We start from the raw sequence: 6,951 nt of genomic DNA on the forward strand, positions 1-6,951 counted from the left end.
TTGCTAGGGGGCGGGGCCAGAGGCGGCGGAGGCCGTGGCTCCTACGGAAAGCAGGAGAGCCAAACCACTCCGCGCCCGGGGTGCAATTAGGCTTTGGGGCGGGTTTGTGGGCGTGCAGTGAAGAGCCTGCAGGGGGCATCTCGGTAAGTAGCGGGGAGTGGTGCCTTAGGCGCCCGGTGCGTTTCAGTCTTGATAGTCTTGCTTCAAACAGGCATGGGTGGGTGGAGGGATGAGGGATGTCTATGGGATACGTTAGCGGTGATAGGATGGACGGATAGTGTTGAAAGCGTTTCTCACACAAAGGAAATGACCAGTCTCGCTTAAATTCCCCAGCTTTTATCTGTGTTTTAGCAGCCCAACTCGACAGTTAAACAAACAAGGCATTGTACAAAATGTGAAAAGGGTTTTGAGTCACATTACTGAATCTAGAGCGAGTTATCACTTGGAAGTCCCACTTCTCTCATCTGTAAAATAGAATTGTGAGGACTGAAAGACATGACAGTGTTAAGTGGTGCTTGGCGTAGCACCCATATGGTCGAGATTATCATGATCTTTATTACTGTTTGAGAACTAAAAATTAAATCCCGAGCCACCCAACCGACTGAACGGACCCCTTTTTGGCCAAGAGGACCCCCGATAAACTTTAAAAACTGAACTCCTGGTCCTGGCGGGACTGAAGGATGGACACGCCTCATTATAGCCCCCATCCCCTCCCTTTTCACGCCCCCCTCACCCCTGGTCTTTTGAAACAGAGTCTCACTGCGTCCCCCAGGTTGGAGTGCAGTGGCAGGATCGTAGCTCTGCAGCCTCCAGCTCCCGGCTCAAGTGATCCTCCCGCGTCAGCCTTGGGAATAGCTGGGACTACATACAGGTGCACATGCCACCAAGCTCGTCTCCCCCTCCCATTGAGCATCAATGTTAAAATAGAGATCAGAAGACTAACAGAATGGACTGCAGCAATAACAAATTATAAGCAAGACCTAAGGCCATGCCAGGCAAGTGTTAAGTCACTCACACCTACACTTAAAGAATAACCTACGTTTTAATTGTTGCAAGGTTTTTCTTTTTCTCTAGCTGTTAAATAAGCAATATTGAAATAATGGTCAAATGTTGACTAACAAGACCCTCCTGTTCCACAAGTCATAACTGCTGCTTTGATTGGACAAAGAACTCATTCAGTAACTTTCCCTTGGTGAAAGACCACCCACCGTGGACTGGTTCTGGCAGGTTTACAGAGGGTGAGCACAAGTACCTTCATGTCTCTGCTTCTCCTTTTGATGTATAGGGCCTGAAATGCATTTAAATGTTAAGTTTCCACTCCACAGTGAGCATGGGATACATGTTACATGCATGTTTATTCAGCACCCCTCTTCGTGAAGATTCACAGCTCCTCTTATAATCTGTTGAATATGTCTGTTTAGCCAACTCATTCAGCACGAAGCTCCTGCTCCAACCCCCCTCCTTCCAAGTGCTTGTTGACCCTCTCTGTCAGAGGCTGGGCTCCCTAGCCTGCAAAATGGCCAACCTGCAGGATGTAACCCTTTATAAGAAATAAAGTCTCCTTTCTAAATTTATAGATATCATTATTTTTCAGTTGACATGTTGCTACCTATCCATTGTAGCCTGAATAAGAATACAAGGGTCAAGACTTTAATGGAAAGTTTCTCATGATAATCATCAATATAATTTAACAACTCAAACACCATGACTGAAAATTTTTAAAAAACTTTAATTCTTTTAATCTGTTTTTTAAACGTTCAAAAATTATTCAAGGTTTAAATGTGCATTTTTGTATCTTCCATAGAATTTATGAATTTAAAATCAATTATAAACTCAATGACAATAAATGTTACTTCACTTCTCAGGGCTTCTCTTCTCATTTCTAGAATGAGATTGATAAGTGATTTTAAAGGTTCCTTCTACCTCAGACACTGAATATTTCTGGCCCTAAAAGAAAAATGGGAACACTAGATTGGGACTGGCAGCACTTGATGGTAAATCCTAGCCAAAGAGACCAAGTTTTGTTGAGAGAGTAGTGAGCACTTCTAGCACCTGTTTCTACACTTCTAGTCATTCTTCCACTTTCTCATCCTCAGCCCTCTGAAACTGTGAGATCACCAACACTTGGGGTCAAAGTCTATTAGCACTTTTCAGTTTTCATCCTGTTGTACTAGTCTGTAGCATTCTACACTGTTGCCCCTCTCCTCTTCTTACAACTCCCTTTCCTAGGTTTCCACATTCTTTTTGTTTTTCTTTCATTTTTACAGCTACTCACTGGCATCTTTAGGGCCCAGCACGCTTCTGCTGCACCACTCTGCTACCTAGCTACTGACAGTTACCTTTAGAACCACTCTTAGATGTTATATATAGAGGCCAGTTTAGTAGGTCTAAAGTTGCTTCCACCCAGGAAGAGTGCAAAGAGTATGATAAGTGTTTTATTCATATGTCCCTTAATTGCTGTTACACAGTCCAAGTAAACCACATCAAAAGACTGAAACTACTTGGATGAACTCAATGGAATCCTGTGAGAATTGCACCCCAAACTAAGATGGTGGCAGAGACCTAACAATGGTATTATTTGTTTATCCTTTGTGTGGTCATCCTAGCATCATCTCAGGATCAGGAAAGATGAAGAGGAGAGAGGACAAAGGAAAAAATTCCACTTAAAGTAGAGCTTGCCTAAGAGACATCAAGTGACACTTCTGAAGCGGATAAAGGTCTTTAAGCCTCAGTGACCTTAGACAGGCACCTTCCTCAATGGACCTAGCTGAAGAGACTTTCCTGACTAGTGAACAATGGGATATTTATTTTATGTAACCAACTATGTAAAGACCTATATATTCATTCTGCCCTATATCCAGAGTTCCAGTTTCCAATGCTTAATTAGCATAAGCCCCATGAGCTCCCCACTTCTAACATTTAAAAACCCCTGACTCTCTCTCCTCAGTGAAATTCTTCACAGAGTGAGTTCTCTTGCTTGGCAAGTTAATAGACTCTGCTTTGTATTTTTTTTTTTTTTTCTAGCTCTAATGGTATGGAAGGATGGAAGGGTCCTCAAATATCCCACAGCCAGCCATCTTGGGTGAATTACTTATAGTTTTCCAAAGATGCCAGCAGGTTTCTTCCTGCATTATGTTGTACGTGCCACCATCTTCAGATGGCGAATCCCTATGAAACTCAGTTCACATGACATTTTCTAGGAAATCTTTACATCCTTCTTTTCTGTGTTGGGTGCCACCTTGTCTGTCATTCTGTTTTTGTACTCATCACATACTTAATGATATCAACTGGTTCAGCAACTGGACCCCTTCCTACTGTACTGAGATTCTTGAAATTCACTGTGATACGCACCCCAGACCGTCACTATACTGTCTAGAGCAGTAGTTTTCAAAACTTAATGTGTATCAAAATCCTCTGAGGAGGTATTTAAAACAGAATCTCAAGTCCTACCTGCAGAGTATCTGCTTCAGTAAGTCTGGGTGAGGCCCAAGGTTACGCATTTTCAAACAGTTTCCAAACATGTTGATTCTATTGGTCTGGAGAACATACTTTGGGACTTCCTGGTCCAGATCATACTAGTTACTCAAAAAATGTTCATTAAAAGATTTCAAGGATTATAAATTACTTTTTATTTTTATTTGAAGCCAAATTAAAGCATTTTGTAAGTTATCCAAAGTAAGGTAAATATTCCAGGTCCTTGCTTCTCAAAATGGGGTCCTTGGGCATTACTAGGGGATTTGTTAGGAATGGAGGCTCTCTTGCCCCATGGTGGACCTACTGACTCAGAATCTCCATTTTAACAAGATCCTCAGGTGATTAGTACACATTCAAAATTTGAGAAGCAATGCTCGTGTGTGTGTGTGTGTGTGTGTGTGTGTTGTCATTATTATTGCTTTGGAGTAGTTTTAACAGCCTCCATAAAACTGGCTTTCACTATTAATTCAATTTGTGGATTTTCCAACTCCTTTGTTCCCAAATAATACTGGGTTTATTTTTTCTCTTGGTAAGTGTACAAAGATTAAGCTTCACAAAAGCTTTAATTTTTTATATTAGGTATGTTTATTTAATTTTAATCATTATTCATTGATTCTTCTGTTATGACACCAAAACCGAGAAGGATGAAAGGGTGAAAGGAGTAAATTATTTCAGCAAAAAAATAAATAGTAGAGAAACATGAGAAATGAGTTATACATATAGAAGTGCTTGAATCTGATAACGATTCTGCAGAATTTAATATCTGTTAAGTTACAAATTGCAATTTCTGAGTAGCACTTGTAGACTTAAAGATTAACTAGAAGTTTTAATAATATATTGACTTACAATTTTTACTTTTAAAAGTAACGAAGCTAAATATGTTTTAAAATATATTACAAATAGTGGTTCTATTTCCTTCTGACTTTTTGTTTGTACTCTCCCTAATTACCAATGTTTAGTAAAATTATAATTATTTGTAATCATATGAATAATTATATATTCATGAATTAAGAACGTGTCTACTAGTGTTTTAGACTACATGTGAATGTGATAGTCTCTAAACTAATGCCAGATGTTCTAAATGTTCAAGCAAATGTTTATCCTGAGTCAGAGACCGGGTCTCACTCTGTCACCTAGGCTGGGGTGCAATGTATTGATCTCAGCTCGCTGCAGCCTCAACCTCCCTGGGCTCAGGTGATCCTCGCACTTCCCATCTCCGACCTTAGCATCCTGAGCAGCTGGAACTACAAGTGCATGCTACCATGTCTGGCTAATTTTTGCTATTTTTTTGTAAAGATGGGCTTTCACCATGTTGCCTGGGTTAGTGTTGAAACTCCTGGGCTCAAACGATCTACCCATGTGGCCTCTCAAAGTGCTAGGATCACAGGCAGGAGCCACCACTCCCAGCCTATACTTCACTGTTTTAAAAAACTTTTTTCAGATTGACAGCATAGAAACAAAGCCTAAAAACAAAACAAAAGTAATTACCTCTTTCCAACAGAATCATTAATGCAGATCTGGGAAGAATAATTACGTGGAACAGAAAACAAAAGTAAAAGAATTGCTACCTCTGAAGTCAACCATTCTAATGAAAAATATACTAACAGTAATCCAAACTGCAAGTGATTTTTAAGTAGGAAGCTGCAGGAATTACTTATGTTTAGTGAAAAAGTAAATAAATTATAATAAGTGAAAGGAAGAATTTATCCGTCGCAGTGGTGGGAAAAACTACAGGGAAAGGACATAAACATTCTGAAAGGTCGGAAGGTTTTGCAGAGTCCCGGTGAAGATCTGAATACTCATTTCTTCCATCGGCCAGGGTCTGTGGGACAGACCCGGCAATAAAGAGCTACTTTTACCCAATCAAAGCTTCAGTTCCATGAAATGGGAATAATTACATGAAATGAAAAATGTTCCTGAGATTTTGGAACTATTTATTGTGTTTAAATGGTGGGTAGTTATAGTGAAATAACCCCAGGATAGAACTGTCTTTATTGTGGAGCAAGATTACTCAGACAAGTTTGTTCCAATGACATTAGTTATTTGAGTTCTCTATCTAATTTGACTTGTGTGACCCTTGATTCTGTGACCCTTGTATTAGTTTTCAAGGGATGCTGTAATAAATACCACAGACTGGGAGGCTTTAACAACAGAAATTTATTTTGTTACAGTTCTGGAGGCTAGAAGTCCAAGACTAGGGTGTTGGCAGGATTGGTTTCATCTTGAGGCAGCTTTCTTTGGCATGCCATTTTCTCCCCTTTTCTTCACATGGTCTTCCCTCTGTGCATGCCTGATTCCTAATCTCCCCTTCTTATGAGGACACCAGTCATACTGGAGAAGGACCCTACTCTATGACCTCACTTTACCTCTTTAAAGATCCTATCTCCAAATACAGCCACATTGTGAGGTAGTGTGAGAGTTAGGATTTCAATGTACCAATTTTGAGGAAATACAGTTCAGCCCATAACAGATCTCAATATCTTTTGAATTATAACTTGAATTCTTATTAACAACATACTTAAGAATAGAATATGTTTAAGGTACAAATGGTATTCATGCCTAAAGGACATTGATATTTCACAGAGTAGTGCTAATTTACTATTCTGATTTTACAGTGTATCACTGTACATTTGATCAATGTGAATCTGCCCCTGAGGGATTTATCTACTCTCAGGGGTCTCAACAAATCTGGATTTTGAGCCTGCAGGGTCCTGTGCCTGACTTTCTCAAAGTCATCATTTATCTCATTTTACTTCCCATTAGAAGAATCCACTACCTAAAGTACTGCTCTAGTGTAGGTTCCCAAAGTCTGCCATAAATAAACAACACCAACATTCACCTGCTGCCACTCTATGGGGAGGGCTTTCTCTGAGAAACAGAAGTGAGGAAAAAAATGGAAGTGAGGCAGTAGGAGAAGGGAACACAAATGCAGGTGTTACTGAGCTGGTCACAGCTTTGCAACAAGTGCAGCTAACTGCTAGGGCTTTGAGGATGTTTTCATGAAGATCTTATGAATTGTTGCACTTTAGAACAGCCCATCTGGGGAAAGGTAGGGAGAATTTATCTACTAGTTTCATCTTGCGCTATATCTCCTTGATAAAAGTTCACTCCTTAAATAGGGTTGCCAGATTTAGAAAAATTTTTAAAAGGTCAGTGCTGATAATAAAAATTAATTTCTTATTTGTCTGCAATTCAAATTTAACTGAGAGGCCTGTATTTTACCTGGAAATCCTACTCTTAGCATCTTGGCACCTAAGCATTTCCAGGCAGCAGCTGGGAAAGCCAGAACCTCCATGGACAGAGCCGGTGCACAAGCACAAAGGTCAGTTTCTCCTTGTCAGTGTCACAGTGGACAGGACTCCTCAACATGGCAGCAGCAGCAGCAGCAGCAGGAACTCCTCTTTACAACAGGGTAGCACGAGGCCACTGGCCAGGAGGCAAGGCATGAGGAGGAGGCAAGGGGAAGTAGGCATGGCT

The sequence above is a fragment of the Sapajus apella genome, unplaced genomic scaffold (assembly GCF_009761245.1).
Source record: "Sapajus apella isolate SASKATOON/1434 unplaced genomic scaffold, GSC_monkey_1.0 scaffold81, whole genome shotgun sequence".
In the NCBI taxonomy this organism is placed as follows: Eukaryota; Metazoa; Chordata; class Mammalia; order Primates; family Cebidae; genus Sapajus; species Sapajus apella.